Source organism: Marmota marmota, unplaced genomic scaffold, assembly GCF_001458135.2.
Source record: "Marmota marmota marmota unplaced genomic scaffold, marMar, whole genome shotgun sequence".
Classification (NCBI taxonomy): domain Eukaryota; kingdom Metazoa; phylum Chordata; class Mammalia; order Rodentia; family Sciuridae; genus Marmota; species Marmota marmota.
The window spans coordinates 44,956,152-44,974,528 of NW_025999900.1; the positions used below are offsets into that span (position 1 = coordinate 44,956,152).

The 18,377-nt window shown below is 48.5% G+C and overlaps 1 protein-coding gene across 36 annotated transcripts in view; it reads left to right on the forward strand.

Annotated features, from left to right (window-relative positions):
* Nucleotides 1-1,590: 1,590 nt before the first annotated feature.
* Nucleotides 1,591-18,377, forward strand: part of Nrxn3 (neurexin 3) — a 1,555,288-nt gene continuing 1,538,501 nt past the window's right edge. For 19 of the 36 annotated variants that reach the window (XM_048799090.1, XM_048799095.1, XM_048799077.1 and 16 more), the window contains exon 1: nt 1,592-1,907. The gene's annotated coding sequence lies outside the window, so the exon portion shown is untranslated. Of the gene's footprint in view, nt 1,908-18,377 lie in introns of all 36 variants that reach the window. The other 17 variants (XM_048799092.1, XM_048799093.1, XM_048799097.1 and 14 more) reach the window with 2 other exon arrangements.

The following is an 18,377-nucleotide window of genomic DNA, read 5'->3' on the forward strand; positions in this document are numbered from 1 at the left end:
GGGGGGGGGGGGGGCGCGGAAAGCAGACACAAGAAAATGAGATTATGATCTGAAAGGTAAAATAGACTGAAAAGTGGACTAGTAATACTAGAATTGCTTGACCAGACCAAATTGCCACTGGTCCATCTAGGACCAGACCAAATTGCCACTAGTCCAACAAGCTTGCCTTGAGATACCCATCTCTAGACCAAAATAGTCACTTGCTAATTGACAATCCCAGAGAACTTCCTTTGCGTTGCTTTCTTGACTGTAATATGTCCTTGCTTCTCCATTGTGGACTCCTTGGGGCTGGAACTTGAGTAGACTCATGGGGTGTCCTGTGAACATTATGTCTGTACTATTAAAGTTTGCTGGGCTGGAGAAGTGCTAGGATGCTGGGAGAATGTCCAGTGAAGAGCAGAAATGCAAGAGCTACTATCCTGAATGGGAGGCAAAGTAGAACTGTGGCTAAGCTAGCAGGCTCTGGAGTTGGGATGACCCGAGTTCAGTTTCATTCTTAGCAATTTCCAGCTGTGTGACCTCAGGGAACCTCTGTGAAGCTTAACTTCAATTTACTCAGCTGTAAAGTAGACCTCAACTAGCTCCAGCCTCAGTGGACCAAACTAGATGACCCATGCACTGGCCTATGTTAAGGGCTCAACAACTTTCAGCACCATTCTTGCCATTGGTGCTGGCTGCAGGAAGGACATACCAGTGTGGCTCTTAGAAAGGGGAGGCAGGAGAAGAAAGTGAGTTGGGACTGATCCTGAACCACTGTCTGATACTGAACAAAACCTTTGCCTTTGATGCCACCGACTGTCAACCCTTATTTAGGCTTGACTGGGAAAATACTGCTGCAAATACAGACTAGCTCATCAAGGCTGGTGATGGATTTGAGAATACAGTGGAAATACTTAGGCTCTAAGCTCTTGGTGCAAACCAGAGGGAGTCACCAAAGCACTCGATCTTTGCCTGTCTCTCTTAGCTTGTAGCCCCTTTAGGATAAGGTTGGCTAGCCCTAGGTTTGTCTTTCCTGCTAGGGATCCTTGGAGGGAAAGACTCATTTGTCACTTTCACTTCTGTGTCTCTAGTCTCTTGACCTGTGCCTCATTCTGAACTAGCATTCAAAGTGCTTGTTGAAGGAATGAATTTGTGTCCTAGTTATAGCCTTGACTTCCACCAGATCTTCAAGAATTGCCCTGATTTTGCAAACAGGAGTGACTACTCAGGGAAACTGAGGCACATTTGTAGGTTAGAGTCCTCTCCATCCCATCTGTCTGCGGTGATACACGTGCATCCTTATTAACGCTGGGGAATTGGTTTAGTCTGCTGGAAGCTGTAAATGAGGATTTTGTCTTCATTTGAATTCCTGCTCCAGTTCTGGAGGAGAACTCTCCTCTCAGGCTGGGGTGAGGGGAGAAGTGAGCTCACATACCACCTCTTAGTCATTAGGGGCTGCAGAGGGCCCCTCCTTGATGATATCTTCTCAGCTGTTTGCAAAACAGCCAGGGAAAGAGATGAAGCCCTGAGCCAGGCAGCCTGGCTGTCTCTTTAAATGCCGGGGTCTGTGTGGGAGAGGGAGGGGCCAGCTCTGGAGTGCATGAAATTCCTGGGCTCCTCCGGCAGTCTCAGGCTCAGAGCTCAGCCCTACACATCTCCTCTTGCATGCAACTCACTGAGAGGGAGAGACAGCGTGTCCTCCCCTCTCGCAGCCGCTGGCATCTGGAGCCACCAGGGACCTGCTTTTCGCACCTCCAATACCCCCTCCCTTCTTCCCCGCCACTCCCTCCCAGAGAAAGAGAGAGAAAAAAAGAAAAGGAGAAAGATTCTGGAATTTGAACCTTCCCAAAGAGGAAACACCCAGAAAACTCAGTTGATTAAACATCAAACAAACAGACAGATCCCAACTCTTCTGTTCAACTGGAAAGGTAAGATTTTGGGGGAGAAAGACAGGCAGGCAGGATGAGAAACAACTCCGGGTTCTGTCTGTTCTGGGAAGAGGTTGCTCTTGCTCCTGAGAGGGTAGAAGTTTTCAGCTGGGAGCGACCAACCTAGATTTTTTTTTTTTTTTTTTTTTGAATGCTGGATTCGAGAGGCTGACCACGAGAATGGCTTTTCGACTCCTTTTCTTTTCCATCAGTTTCTCCTGGAAGTTGGGTCCTTTTGCTTCAGATGTTGGAAAAGTCAGAGAATGTTTGAGATTTAATAGCTTCGTCTTTCTTTTTTTTCTTTTTCGAGTCATTCTCCAAATATTTGCTCAGATTGTCGGTCTTAAAATGATGTGTGCTGGTCACTTCATTTTGGGTAGATACTTTTTTGACATTTCCAAGCCACTTGCTTCCCACCCCCTCTTCCCTCTCCCCTTCCTGGGGAAGGGGCTAGTCAAAATGAGAAAGAGAAGGGACACTCTGGGATCACCAGAAGACAAAATAAAATTGAGACAGGGATTTCCCTAGCTGTTGAGGAATGGAGGTATGTATGTTGAGTATGTGTTGGGTTTGATTTTTTTTTTGGGGGGGGGGAGGGTGTGTGAGGAGGTTGTTCTTGAGTCTGAGAATTCAGGTTGGACTCCTGCTATCTTGTTGTGACAGTGGGCACACTTGGGGAAGGTGAAAAGGAAGTGTGTGAGTGGTGTGCGCTCCTGTTTGGATCGCTTACAAGGGAATCTTCCTCCTCTGCCTTCCATTTGTTTATATTAATGATTTAGTAGCAGCCTTGCCTGAAAACTTCCACTATGTGTAAGCACTGTGGGTTTTGCAAGCTCTCAGTGACCTTAAAGACTGGTTCGATGTATTGTTATTTCAAGGCTTTGTGCTGTTCCCAGAGTTTCGGCTCTTTCCCTCTTTCTTTTTTAACCACAAAACTTAACTGCTTTAGAAACATCATCCTGATGACAAGGGAAAAAAGAAAAAATTTGTCCCCCAGCCCCCATCCCTTCCCAGGCCAGTGATGTAATACCAACCTATGGGCTCGGCTGCTTTGCAGGTGACTTGCCCTGTGATTACTTGTTAAAAAAAATAAAATAAATTTCTCCCTTCCTCCATTAAATGCCTACCTCTTTTGATTTGGATGCAGAAATATCATCATGCAATGAAGAAAATTATGTATTCTTTTGCGAACCATTATTTGGGTTTAGTAAAGTAGGTTTCCTCTTCCCTGATCTTTATTTTTATTTATTTTTTAAATGCAAAGGTCAGAGATCATTGAGAGCTAACCACTCGGATCAAATAAGATAGCTGGTAGAGCAGGAGCTGTCTTCTCCCCGCTTCCTCCGGTTAATTCCCGCTTTGGGGAGATAGTGTTTCTTTTGCCACCAAAAGCCACCCCAACATTCTGAATTCTTTCTCTGACCTGGGTCCTGAGGATGGCTCTGGGAGGGCGAGGGGCACTCCTTCTCACACCTGGAGGACGGTGTAGTTTCGGGGGTCAGATGACCATTTGCCTTTGTGATGAAGGCTCCAATGGAAATTTGAACTCCCAGCGCGCTGGGTGACTTGGTTCCTGGGATAGTCTATCTGGGGGCACCTGGAGGTTAGTCTATGGAGCCTGAAGAACTGGCCTTTCTCAATTTGCTCTTCTGGATAGAGCCTCCCTTCCTCGTTCAAGGGCTTCTGCATCGCCTTTCAAGTTACAATGGTCCCGCTGGTTATGATGGGCAAGTTTACCTAAGGGCTACTGGGTACGTGTCGGAAGGATGGTGGGGAGAGAGACGAGGCAAAGCTGGTATTTTTTTTTTTTTTAATCTTCAGACTTAATCTGCCTAAGTCCTATCGGGGTGAACGATATTTCAGATGGGTGCTAGTCGTGCAGAGATATTCCTATTGTTTGTTCTTTTTGTTGTTGATGGGGAGTGTAGTAAGGGCTCTTGGCCCATTTTCTGCAGCCCTGGGCTCAACCTGCGAGCCAGTCTTCCTGCTGGAAGAGGGGGAAAGCTGGACGCTGGAAGTTCGCTATTAAAGTGAGCAACAGGGCTGGGTTAATTTTTTTTCTTTTAAACAACCGGACTGTGCGAATGCCCTTTTCTGGAGCTTTCCAGCCCTTTCTAGTGAAATTATAATGTAAGAAAATTGCTTCTTAAGAAGGGGAAGCCAGAAATCAAAGGGATTCTAGATTTTGAGAGACAACTACGTCTTTGCTTCTCTGGTAGCTCCCTATTATTAATTATTGGGGGTTTGATGGGGGTCTGGCCTCCGTTTCTGTTGATTTCTTTTTAATGCTGCGTTTCTACTGACTATGTTGGTGATTTGCTGCTTATATAAGGGAAAGGATGTATCGAGGTGGATTGATGCTTGGGGTTTTGAGATCGGCTACTGAGATTGGGTGGCGGTTGGTGTGTTTGTCGATGTGCATGGTAGGAAGGTCTTTTCTTTTGGGTGGTGGGGGACAAGGGAATGGTCGGAGAACGGTAGATGAGATGCTCCAGTGAACGGGAACCTGGGGGGACATGGAGGTGAGGTCGGAAGTCACCGGTTTGCAGAATTTCTGTCCTGCATCCCCTGTTTCTCTCGCTTCTTGGGAAAAAAAAAAAAAGAAAGAAATCCATTATCTCTAAAAACACATTATTCCTCAATTGGCCTTTTAGAGGGGAAAAAAGGAGAGGGAAGGGAGGAGGTAATTTGGTGAGGGGGCTTGGTTGTAATTAGCCCACTGCTGCAAAAGTGAGATACAGAAATCCATCGGCATCAGCTTTGGGGGCACAAGAGGCAGCGGAGAGATGGGGGACAGGTTGTCAGTCTTGGATGAACAGTGCAGCAGTGGGGTTGGTGTTTGGGTATTGTGTGTATTTGTGTCTCTGTGTGTGTGCAATTTTTTTCACCGCACCACCGATTTCCCCCTCCATCCTCCATCCTCCCCCAATTCTGCCATGATCTTGCCTCCTATCTCCACACACTGTCCCCCCATCCTATACACCCCCTCCCCCTTTTCTCCAGCCCTTTCTGTCTCCATGAGAAAAATTCTGATTCTGATGGCTCTGCGGCTCTTTTTTTTTTTTTTTTTGCAACACAACAGTGGTGCGATGGCCTTTCCTACATGCCACACGGATGCAGCCTTCTGATAGGAGGGCTAAGTCGGCACATCCACACACGCACTGGCACACGCGCTTGCACACACACACTCTTACATACGCGGCCGACCAAGGGCTTGATTTTGTTTGGTTTTGTTCCCCTTTACCCCTTTCCCCACCTCTACGTCCACCATGATGCCTTTCCCCCTCCTTCACAGGGGGGAATGCTGTAATGTTAGGGCTTCATCTTCTCCTGCAACCGCTCTCTTCTTTCCTCTCGCCATTATTCTTTCCCGAAAGCTGTGGTGTGTCGCAGTTTCATAGGATTAGCATGTTAGAGAGTCTTTGGGGGAGGGGGCCTCATGAGGAGGGGATTGGAATGGGGGTAGATGACATTAATGATTTTTTTTTTTTTAATTTGGCCAAATAAGCACCCGGTGATAATGATCCAATTTAACCATCCATGAAATCTATGTTTGCGGCACATTGGAGGAAGGTTACAGGGGAAGGCAGCATCGGGACTGGGTTACCTCTGGGGAGGTTTGATGCCTGGAGAGTAGACACAGCCCCCTCCCCATGCACATGGGTACTCGCTCTCACACCCCCACCACACGCAGCCCTGATCAGTGGGCTGTGTCAAAACAGAGGGCACTGCAGAATCGCCCAGCAACTCGTCGTGGTTCTTTGGGAGGATGGAGTGATGTCTTTGTCCTACCCAGCTCTCTGCTCTACGGATGATGCCGGGTCTTGACATTTTTGGTTGGCCTTCCTGCTGCCTTTCGGGTGGGGGCTGGAAGGGGATCTGTGTGTTATTAAACAGTGGTGTGCCTCCAATCGGACTCCACGGTTTTGCCAACCCGCTGTGTGGTTCGGGCAGTAGGCTGCCTGTCTTTTTGTGCCGTGTGGCTGTTAAGTGTTGGATGTGTATGTAAGAGTGGCTCTGGAGAGGTGTGCTGGCCATCAGGGGAGACGGGCAGAACGCAGGGGTGTGTAGCGGAGGGACAGGAGAATGAAGTCTTCAAAGCAGTTGAGAAGAAGGTAGAGGGGGAGAGACTGCTGTTGTCTCCAGCAGGAAGCCTCAAATGAGATCCCCACGTCCACCAAGCAAGTCCGTGGGCGGGTGAGCTCATGGATGATGGGTGGGCGGATGCAGACTGAAGGGGGAGAAGGGACAAGGTGGGTGAGGCTGAGGGTTTTCCCTGCCCCTTGCCAGAGCTCTGGACTGAGCTCTGAGGACAGCCTCCTCTCCCGGGCCAGCTCTCTTGGGCAGCATGGCCCTGGAGGCTGCAGCCTGAAGGAGCCGATTGCCCTTGGCCTTGAGAGCAGCTCCAGCCCCGGTTCTCCGGGGCTCTGGCTGCCTTAACTACAGACGCCATTTTTCTCTTCTCCTTCAGCTAGCACTCTGTCCCTCTTTATTAGCAATTGTGAGTGAAATTGGAAAACATTTTGCTTTAAAGAAAAAAAATATATATATTTCAGAGTAAAATGTTGATTATCTCACCTTTCTGTCATTCTTCTCCCTTCCTGGGGCTGACCTTGAGGAGTTGGGGAGAAAGGGTTACGTCATTGCCAGAGAAAGGGGAGAAATGGGGAGTTGGATGCCTCAGAGGTGAATTGTGCCCAAATCAGAGAAGGGCTTGCTCTCGGGACCCCCTGGACCTATTCTCCTTACACGACCCTCCAATGTGGGTGGGAGATTTGCAAAAGGGCAAACATCCTGGCCATAGCTCTTTGCCTAGAAATACACCAGCTGGTTGCGTCTGTTCCTATGGTGGTCCAGCCCTGTGTCCCCAAAGTATGTACCAGCTGGGGAAGAATGGTCGCACTGCAGCTCTGACCCTTGAGGGCCAGCTCTGGCTGCTCTGCAGATACAGTGAGTGCAGCTGTGTGGCAGGGCCAGCCACAGGTGGCTCTGCTGGGCATGGGGCATGGGCTATGCATGAGGCCAGCTCTCAGCCCCCTTCTTGTAGGTCACAGCCCCAATGACACCTCCTCAAAGAGGCCTTTTCTGACCTGCTCTCTGAAAGAGTCCCTGGTCCTCTGGCTGCTGTCCTGCCCATTATTCTATCCTTACTTTTATTGGTAATCACTACTGAATATTATATTATGTATCTATAGAGCTCATCTCTTCCAACTCTGGAATGCAAGCTCCATGAGATCAAGGATTTGTTTTTATTCATTACAGTGTCCCCAGTGCCAAGGACATTTCTTGGCACATAGTAGTTGCTCAACAAATATTTGCTAATTGGAGGCAAGAACCACATGGATTTGGTGTTGGAGTTCTTCCTTCTGTAGCACCTTGGGACCTGTCTTCAGGGATAGCTGAGCATTGCTTTGGACTGTCTTAGCTCTGCCTGCAAGTCCAGATGTGTTGGAGGAACTGCAAAGTGCTGAACTTGGAATTCAAATAGGAAGGTCTTCTCTGTACCTAGTTCAGGGTCACTCTGGCTCCTTCACAGTCCCTTTGCTATTAGTAATCATCATTACCATTGTCACAGTATAGAAATGGTGGTAACATGGGTACTTACCACATACCGACTCCAGCACCAAGTTTCTTTCACGTGCTCTGTCTTGTTTAATTTCCCAAGCAACTCAATGCGGTACAGCCATATTACCTGCTTTGTTGATAGGAGACTGAGACTCAGATAAAGTAACCTGATAAAATGAAGATCAAGGACTTGAACTCAGATGTGTCTTATTTCAGAGCCCAAGCTTATGACCCTTATGTTACCCTGTTAGAGGCAAAGAGGGGTGAGCCATCATCTCACTCAGAAAACTGAGGCCCAGGGGATGACATGGTTTGTGGGAAGTCAGAGGTGACGTCTGAGGCACAGAGGAGGCTGGACTCCAGGTTTCCTGGCTGACGAGGTGCTGTTGGTTCTTCTGCTTCCTTGGTCAGAGGCGTGGAGGTCTTAGGGAGGTGGGCAGGTAGGTGTGCCCCTGAGGAGAGCAGAGGTGACTCCAGCAGAGCTGAAGGGATTCTGGAAGAAGACATTAATTTCAGGGTTTTATGGCTGGAAGTGTCCTGGAGGGCTCCATCTCAAGGTTATCAGTCAATGAGTGTTGGTCAAGGTCATCCTCTGAAGGTGTTGGAAGAAGAAATCCCAGTGCGTGTGGTTCTCAACCCCTCTAACCCTGCTATCAAGGGCACTGTCAGATGTGGCAGGGGCTACATTTGGAGACCCAAGCAGCTGGCATCTGGATCCCGAGGGCTTCCAGGCCCCTGTGCTCTCCCAGCCTGGCTTAGTTCTTGTTTCTCAAGAAGGGAGGTGTGGGCCAGATACCGGACCCAGAGCATTTCATTTCCGTTTTCAGAGGCTGATTGGAGGGAAAAATGCTATGAAGTGTGGGTGAAGACCTAAGAGTCTTTTCAGTCCCCCCCTAGGGTTGACCTTGACCTTGAATGGAGGTCAAGACACTCTAGTCAAGTGCCAGTATGTTTTGGGGGGCTGGGGTAAGAAGGGAGGCTAGGAAATGGTGGAGTCTGAGAACCAGACTAGTCTTACCTTTTGCCAGGAACCTGAAGCAGGATGTGGAGGGGGTTCTGTGTGACCTTGGGATGGCATAACAAGATGCCCTGGTTTGCAGACAGTTCCTGCTTAAGCCTATGTCCTAGTGTAATTATTAACTCTCAGCGGTGTCCTGGTTTGGATGATAAAATATATGGCCATCCTTCTTTGAGATGACATCACCCACTTTCTCTTAATGGGACGGAGCAAGGAAGGTGGAATGCTAGAGAGGGAAATAAAATTTCAAGGCAAAGAAGGGGCGGGGAGTGGAGCCTTGCACCAGCAAGACTTCTGCTTCTCCTCAATTTCTGAAAGATTGAGACCTGGGTCTTGTAACTATACCTACTACCCACCAAGACTCTTACTGCTGTCCTAACCACTCTTCCTCTAGCTAATGCAGCTAGCTGACATTTGGGTCCTGCCCTTGTACCAGGTATAATGCTCAGCACTTGATTTGCATTATCCTCCTTAATCCTTTAGTAACCCTATGAGAGTGGTACTTTGATCAGTTCTGTCTTACAAGGAAAGTAACTAAGGTCCAAAGAGGTCAGGTGACATGTCCATGGTCACTCTGGTTGGAAGCAGCAGGCTTGCCTTTGAAGCCTCTAGCCTTAGCTACTGTGCCACCCCTGCACCATGGATCTGTCCTTTGCTGGCCCTGGTCTGGGAACTTGATTCTGAGAGTTGGCCCCTGGGCCAGGCAGTCAGACTCACCACTCTGGGGCTTGCTGAGGATGCTGCTGCTTGTCCAAAGCAGTTCAGGCTTTTGGTGGTGGCAGGGCAAGGGGGCAAGTGTGCTGTCCTAGCAGTGGTACTGGCTAATTGCCATTTTTTGGTGACACTTTGGAAATATGTTTTCTGATGTCTCAGTTACCTTCTTTCTTATTTCAGGCACCTTGTCTAAGGAGAGGGTTCAGATAATCTTGCATGGTTATGGGTGACCAGAAAGTAGGGAACCTGAAACCCTAGTCCTCTTTTGCTCTGTGGTCCTGGGTCTTGGTAGGTTTCCAGCTCTGTAATCCTTGCAATGTAATTATCTAGCACCTGCTATTAGCAGAGCTTTGAGCGCTGCTGTTTCGTTTAGATTGGCAGCATCCTCATTTGATCAGGAAGTTGGTGGTCAGAGGGGATAAATGGTATGTTTAGGATCACCTGAGATCCAGGCTTGGGCCTGAACCCAGAAACCTTTTACTGAGTCTGAGAAGAGTGGGCACGAGGTGGAGCATCTAGATGAGGCCAGAAGAAGACCCTGAGAAAGGTTTTCAGGTCAGCTCCTGAGGGCTGAGGGCTGGACAGGGCTTTGCGGGGTGGTCATCATCCTAGTTAGTCATCCTTGAATCCCCTTTGGTCTCATCTGCCAGTCAGGGAAAGATAGCTGCTGATTTCAAATTTAGATGAACATTGATTCTTGTCTGGAGGGAAGGAGGAAATGGGACCATCCATACCCTCACCGATGGGGTGTCCAGGAGTTACCTCTTTTCCCATGCAGCAGAAGTAAATGCACCAACAATAAATCCATCCTTAATACCCCTGCATCCTAGGGTAAAGGGCAAAGCAGGATGGGAGTCTGCTGCCTGGAGACAGGAAGAGAGCACCGTCAGAGGCAAGCAGCTGGGATCTCCCAGGCTGGAGGGCTCCAGGGAGTAGGAGGAACTTTTTCTTGGTTGAGATGTAGGGAACAGAAGAATGTTTTTCTGATAGTGGGGGGGGACTGGTCTGAAGCCCCCAAGCTGAGCTGCATTAGCTCCATTGCAGTCCCATTGAAGACTGTGTTTATTTTTCCAATAATGTGTTAATTAAACATTGATTTCCGGGTGGAGGAAAGGGAATTGGATTGCCAGAGCTAAATGGAGTGAGGCGGATGGGGAGCAGTGAGAGGGGCCCCCAGCTGGAGTCAGCATTCTTCAGGATCACCCCAGAGGGGCGGAGGGGAGCTGGGGCTGTGCTTTCCCTGGCTCCCAATTCACAACCGTCAACTTCCCAGGAGCCTTTGGGAGGCATCTTCTCTACCCCTGGGCTACCCAGGTGGATGGAGATGGTTAGGGTGGAATCTCAATTTAAGGGGAGGAACTTAGGTTCCGCACTAAATTCTCCTCTTTTCCTACTACCTTCTGTTTGTGGAGCAACTATATCAGGCTGTGTGCTCAGCACTCTACAAGTGTGAGCTCGTTGGTTCTTTCCGTAGGTGTGGAGGTGGGTCCTTCTACAATCCTACTTTGGAGACAGGAAAATGGAGGTGCAGAGAAGTAGCAAGTTCACAGTCACAGAGTTGGCAAGGCTTGGCAACAGAAGGAACGCTGGAATTGAAATGACCTGAGGTTGGCAGAATAGCCACTGAGGGGTGCAAGCCCCTTTAACTGAAAACCCAATATCAATGCTGCAACTTACAGCAACAAAAAGAACCATCTGATGTTTAGATGGAGCTTTTGCTCTGTACCAGCAATAGGAAAATCAAGTGCTTTTTACATAGGGTTGGGAGGACTCAGTGGGTGAGTATTAGATAATGCTAGTCCCATTTTATAGACGAGGAAAATATGGCTTGGGGAGGTTCACTTCCTTGCTTGAGGTTGCAGAGTTGGTAAGTGGTGGAGTTGGGATAACACTTTGATAAAGATGACTTTGAGACTTCTTTACAGTTGTGTTTTGTTGTCTTTTACTCACCAAGGACATGGATCCTGGCTTAGCAAATTGGGGAACATTAGGATGAACCCTCTGGCCAGATCCTGGGCTCCAGAAATCTCAGAGTCTTGCAATGTGAGCCCCACTTCTGAGCCCATGGCTGCTGAGGCGAGGCTCTGGTGGGGAGAAGGTTGTACTGGGGTGTTTGTAGTGATTGGAGGTGAATGATAAGAGTAAGTTAGAGTTGTAGTTCTCATACTTTGCTGCAAAATTCTGAATGCAAGTTGCACTTCATACTAGTTAAATTAGAAGTCTTAGGGGAAAGACCAGAGTATCCATATATTTAAAGCTCTCCAGGTTTGCAAATCAGTGGTTTAGAAGAGCCTTTTCTCTAAAGCCTGGGGCAGGAGGTGCTGGCCAGAGTGACGTAAAATGTGTGAAGGTGATTGATTTGGCACACCCCATATCCAATGGGGCGACATTTATATCCATCTATTTTTCTCCTTATTGGAGTAACAGGTTTCAGACTTTGGTATGCATGGATGTCTCTGGAGCTTTGATAAATGCATCTCCCCAGACCTCAACCTGCAGATCTGACTAAGGAGTTCTGGGGAGGGACCTAGGAATCTGTATAGAAGCAGGCACTTTCTATGGCTGGGTGAGGTGGTGCAATCTAGGGCCAACCCCAGCCCTGTGGTTCCAGTACTTGTGAAGTCCTCTCTCCTTGGTGGGGTGGAAGTGGGGAGGCCGTGGTCTGTCGTGGCCACCTGTTGCTCTGGACCAACTCTTCATTACTGCTACTGTGCACCTGGCCTGGGTCCCTCTGCCACTTCAGTGCGTTGTTTAGTGGGAGAAGAGGTTGATCGCATCCTGGAAATTCAGTAGACTCCCTTCTCAGGTTTAAAAAAAAACATCAGAGTAAATCTCGGCACAACTTGAGTGTCGAGAAGCCTGTCAGCTGCCGCCATCCTGGGGCTTCCCCCGGGGATCGGCAAAACAGCTTCTCTGGGGTTCATTTTAAGCTTTTCTTCCAAAGCTGTCAGAAACAGAGAATAGTTGGAGCCTCTCAGAGCTGGAAGGGACCTCGGCTGTCCTCCGTGCCAACGCTAATATTCTATTCATTTTTTCATTCATTGATTCACCCAACAGATATTTATTAAACACCTACTATATCCAGGCCCAGGACCAGGTTCTGGGAATACAGCCACATTCATGAGAGACATTTGGTTCATCCGTCATAGAATTTAGGCTTGGGTGGAAAGGCAAACAGACAACACAAGTATATAATTACACATTACGACGAGTGTTGTGAGGGAGAAGTACTGAGAATTACGGAGACCTAATTTAGAATGATGGGGACAGGGGAGAATGACAGCTACAATGTATCAAGCGCTCACTATAGGCAGGCCCTGTGTAGTGCCTGCACATGTGTCACCTCCTTTAATCCTCACCATCAGGCCTGGAGGTGGGTACTGGTCTTATTGTTGCCTGGGTACAGGACAGGACACTGAGACGTGGAGAGGTACTGAAACTGGGGCCTGTCTGGTGCTCCTGTCCCTTCTTTCTAACCAATGACCTTCTCAGGTGACTTGACCCTATCCCTCTTTTTGTCTTGTTTCTGGCAGGGAAAGGTGGCCCTGAGGAACTTGCATTTGGCTGATCAAGACAGGGATGGGGGAGGGAGGTTTAGGATAGGAAGAAAGCAGAGAAGTTGAGGCAGAGAACGTGTGTGTGTGTGTGTGTGTGTGTGTACGTGCGTGTGTTGGAAGTTGTTGGCCAAAGGATACAAAATCCCAGCTAGATGGGAGGCATCAGTTCCAGTGATGCATTACCCAGCAGGACGACGGTGGTTGATAACCATACATTGTACTATTGAAAAATGCTGAGAGTGGGTCTTGGGTGTCCTCCTGCAAAATAACTCTATGAAGCAATTCTTATGTTAATTAACTTGATTTAACTATCCCACAATGAAGGTAGACTTCAGAACACTGTGTTGTATGTAAGTACATGTGATTTTATTTGTCGATATAAAAAAATATATACTAAATAAATTTGGAAAAAAGAAAACCTGGAGAAGTTAAGAAAAGTACTGATAATCCTGGCCACGAGGGAGCTCTTAGACGCAGCCACTGTGCAAAGCGCTTTGTCAACAGCGGCTCACGGAATCCCCCCAGAGACCAGGAAAAACAGGAGCAGCGCTCATCCCCCTTCTGCAGGTGGGGGAAGTGAGGCTGGGAGGGGTGGTCCAGTGGGTCTCCTGGCAGCGGGGGTGGGGCAGAGCCGTCTGGGGGCAGGGCCTCTGCTCTCTGGGCTTAGTCTGTGAGATGACATTGTTCTCAGACATTGTCTGAACGTTGCCCTGTCTGGGTGTGTGGTCCTCGCCTGGAGGTGGTGCTCCCCATGGAAGGGTGGAGGCAAGGGGAGTGTCCCCTAGAGTCACAGGCCTGCTTGTTCTGGGTCATGGAGAGCCAGAGGAATGAGGAAACAGGGGACCGCTTTGGGGCACAGCTGTTCCTCTCTACTGTGAGGAATCTCCAATTTCCTTCCCTCCGGCAAGGACCATCAGGTTAGCCTTCTGGGTTTGTTGGTCCAGGAACCTATAGCCAATGACCTTCTTAGGTGACTGGACTCTGACCCTCTTCTTCTCTCCTCCCACTCTTCATCCCTACCTGGTGCTAGTAAGTGAGATGCTTGTCACCTGCGTTCTGTTCTTATTGTCTTTATCCTGCCCCCCTGAACACCCTTCCTGCCTGTTCACCTGAGGGTCTGCTGTCTGGAGTTGTGTTGTCCCTGGACCACCTCAAGCTGACCTGCACCAAGCAGATCTTGAGTGGAGGCGGGAAGAAGTACTGGTCCACGTGTTTTGGCCTTGCATTAGAACCCGGGGAAAGAGTCAGGAAGATGTAGAAAGAGAAAGATGTGTTAGTGGGGTATGGATAAGACATTCAGTTCCTGAAAAGTGCCAGCACATGGGAATCCATATTCTTTCCTAACCTGCAGGTGAGCAAGACTGACATGGGGACAGGTGTTCCGTGGGACGGAGACTCTGCTGTGTCCTGACTGGATTCTCTTCCAGGGTCCAAGGGATGGTTCTGGCAAGGGAGAAGCCAGAAGTGGATGTGCTCGCTTTGGGTCTGTTTTTCTCCAAGTCTTGGGGTGTGTGAGCTTTTCATTGTTGTAACCGAAATACCCAACAAGAACAATTTAGAGGAGGAAACGTTTTTTCTGGCTCATGGTGTGAGAGGTCCACAGGTCACGGTTGGCCAGCTCCATTTCTCTGGGCCTGAGATGATGGTGGAGGGGTGGGGCATGGTGGAGGGAAGCTGCTCAGATCATGGCAGCTGGGAAGCCGAGAGAGAGAGAGAAAGAGAGAGAGAGAGAGAGAGAGAGAGAGAGAGAAGGAGGCAAACAAGATATAAAGGACACACCCCCAATGACCCACGTCCTGCAGTCACACCCACCTGTCTGCAGTTAGCACGCACCTGTCCATTCAGACTGGGATGGGCTGATTAGGTCACAGTTCTCATAATCTGATCATTTTCACCTCTGAACTTTTCTACATGAACACAGAGGCTTTGGAAGGATAGCTCGTAGGCTAACCATGATATGGGACAGTGGGGGCTGCCTTTTTTACTGGGCTCTGCATCTCACAAAGCTTTAACACTGGAAAGCAATAGCCTGATTCTCCAGATTCCTGACATCAAGATAGGAAAGGGAGGACAGGGGGACACTTTCTGCAAGAGAGGGACAGAGTTAGTGGGAGGCAAGAAGGTTGTCTTGTGTGTCAGCTATAGAGTGTGGGTGACAGTCATTTTTTTTCTTTTTCTTTTGTGTGCATGGTCATTATTATGATTTTCAATAACAATGAACTCCTTATAAAAATGACTCAGTGATTCTCTCACAACCAAGTAATAAACATGTGTCATAGAACATTTAGAAAATACCAAAAATGAAAGTAGAAAGCCACCTATCAATCCTCCCTTCAGAGAAAATCGATGAGAGAATTCTGGTATCTTATTTTTCCAGCCTAATTTCTCAGCATCCGCAATCCAGGCTGTGTTATTCTGTTTTTAAAGAAGTTCATTCACTCATTTAACAAGTACTAATTGAGCACCCACTCTCTGCCAGGCACTGAAATCACATCTTGGAAGCTGTCACACTAGCCTGATTTTTCACTTAAAGATGCATCACGAACACGTTCCCACAACAGCCACTCATGTCTCGGAGCTTCCAGATTTAGATTTTGGGTGTAATGAGGCGGCTGGTAAATTTTGGCATCTCAGGTCCTCTGTCTTAAGAAGGAAGAGGAGCCGGCTCAGCTTTCCTCTCCTTGCATCCGAGGCAGCCCCATGTTAGACTCCTTGGGGAAAAAATGTGTCCTTTTTAACCCAGAAAATAAAGAAGGGATAGAGGAAGCCTTGGATATGGGAAGCCTCTTACCTTCTATTTAGGAATAGAATCTGGAACTTCTCCAAATGATAGGTTTGAAGAGGTGAAACTCTGTTCTCCTCCATGGACTCTGAACACTTTGGAGAGTGGGTGGAGCCCTAGAACACGGCTAGTCCGCCTGCTTCCATGGTGAGAGGAGAGCCAGGTGAATTGCCCAAGGATGCAGAGGAGGTTGGTGGCAGAGCTACAACTGGAGCCTGGGTTGCTGAGTGAGGGAGAGGTGCACAGGCAGCTGGGGGAGATTTAATAAAGGTGATACAGCCCATGCTGGGTGAGTGGTGGGACCGCTGGCCTTGCTTGAGTTTGGATACGATGCTTAAGAGATTTGTGATGTAGATTTGGTTCCATCCTTTCTCAAATGCACATCTGCAGTTCTGCAGAGGACTGGGATAGGAGAGGGAGGTTTAGGGGGCAGGGAGAGAAATGTCTTCTGTAAGCCCATTGCCACCCACTCACGAACTAGCTGGCACAGCCTGGGCTTCCACAAATCCAATCCTGCAAGTGTCTGTTGGGCGCTTCCTTTGCACAGGTCATCACAGGGATCTAGGCAAGAGGATCTGTTGACACTCTGTAGTGAAGGATAGTGTGATTGCATGCATGCCCTGCAGGAGCTCTCGGTCCAGGAAAGAGGGAACACAGGGGTTTCCATAGAAGGCTGGCCATGACTTCCTGCCAGGGAAGGAAGTAAGAAGGTTTCAACCAGGAAATGGAATATAAGGAATGATATTATCAGCAGTTGGGGTGAGGAGGACTGAGGAAGGTGAAGCAAACAGCATCAGGATAGGAAAAGAAAAAAGTGGCCTACCCTTCAATAGACGGGGCATTAAACTTTCTAGCACCTGGGTGGAGGACTGAGTAAAAGATGGTGCTGGAAGTACAGTCAGGGAGGACTTTGAGGAACCAGAAATGGTAGGTGTGTCCAGCAGGATGCTCTCGATCACAGGAATCCTAACTGCATCTGGCATGGATTTTTAAAGGTTAATTCCCCATAATTAAAATGCCAGAAGATGAACCTCAGCTTCGGTTCAGCCTAGGGATGGCCACTATTTTCAGGACCTCAGGCTGGTTCTGCTCAAGGTGGGAAAGTGGGTCTACAGCTTGGTGGCTTATCGAGCACCCCTGTCCTTAGAGAGAACGTCTCTTCCCCCCATCTCTGAATAAAAATCTTGGGCTTGATGTTTGGTTGTGCATCTCAAGTCACATGTCCCTCTCTCTCTGAATCCATTGCAGCAGGATGTCCCTGGAGCTGGGGGTGGAGCCAAGCCTCCCACCCACATGGCCGCTACTTCATGTTAAGCTTGGAGTGGACACTGGGGAGAGGCAGGAGAGTGGGCCTTGGCATTTGGACTGTAGTCTCTGTACCTGTTAGAGCAGTAGGGGGGTACGTTCATCTTTGTGGCAAGAGCGGAGCTTCAGAGGCGGGTGGTCACTAGATTTGGCAGTCAGGGGCAGGGAGGACATTGCCTGTCTAACATTGGCTCTGAGCCCTTAGCAGAAGCCACCAAACTGGGCCATTGAGCTAAGTCCAGAATATGGTCCACGTGGGTGTGTCTGACTCATCCTGGCACACGGGCAGGAAGGAGGAGAGGCAGAGCAGGAGGGTAACTACAAAGGACTGAACCAGGCTTCATCTGTCGACATCGTTCTCCTGTGGCCGTTGTCATTGTTCAGAGAAAGGGGCTGAGGATCTTTTAGGGAAGCCTGAGGGTTGGAGCTCTCTGCAAAAGACCTCTAAAGAGCCCGTGGCTTCTCAGGAAGTGCCCGAGGTGCAGGAACCTGCGTTCATGCTTTGTGGATTTGAGTTTTTTAAATTCTTTTTGCAGCCTGTACATGCTTGGATCCTCTAGAATCTGCTTTGATTGATAGGTGCCTTTGCAACATTACCATGTCCTTGGGGATCGGAGGTCTTCAGAATTGCTGCACTGGTTTCCATTTGGACTTAGCTGGTCCTTGCTGGGCCATGATGTGCTCTGGGTTGTGCTTGGAGAATTAATTTGCTTTATGCCTCAAAGTCAATAGGATGCTTTTTGTTTCTACTCTTTAAAATGGAGGTAGAAGCCTTTTGGGTAGGGAGTCCCACCCTGCCCTGGTGGAAGAGGGATTTTCTACCTTGGTGGTTTTATTGAAGTACTGGAAAATTGAGCAGGAGTAGAGGGCCAAGGCGCAGGGTGGTGGATGGAACATGATAGTCCCTGATTTCAGATGTTACCCTGCCCCGAACTAGCTTTTGAATGAGCCCTAGATTTGGGGATTCTGGCAAAGATCTCAGGGGTTCTTTGGATCAGATTTATCATCAGCCCTATGACTTTGGACGCCTGGCTTTTAAATTACATAAAACAGTCACAGATGTCCTACTGTGAGCTAGGACTATCTTGGATGTAATCCTGTTGCTTATTTTGAAGTGGCCCTAAGGTGGCATTGACAGTGAAGCTCTGAGCTCTCCAGGGTCTCCTTGGTGCACACACTGTGCTCGGACTTTCCATGTGCTACCCAGAGCCTCAAGATGGCTCACGAGGCAGGGATTAGAGTCCTTAATTTACAGATGAGATAAACAGAAGCTCAGAGTGGTTAAGTAATTTTCCAAAGGGCTCTCAGCCAGCGAGTGAGATGTAAATCCCAGAGTTTTTGACCCTAAATCCTGCAGTGTCCTGGGTTTCACGATATGGAGGGTTTTGGGGTCACTCATGCAGTTTTGGTGGTAGCTCCCTGTTTTTCATTTATCAGTTACATGATTACTTCACCTCCTGAATCTACTTGTCATTTTGTATAAATCAGAAGCAACTCTAAAATCCTCATAGTTGGGAATGGCTTCGAAT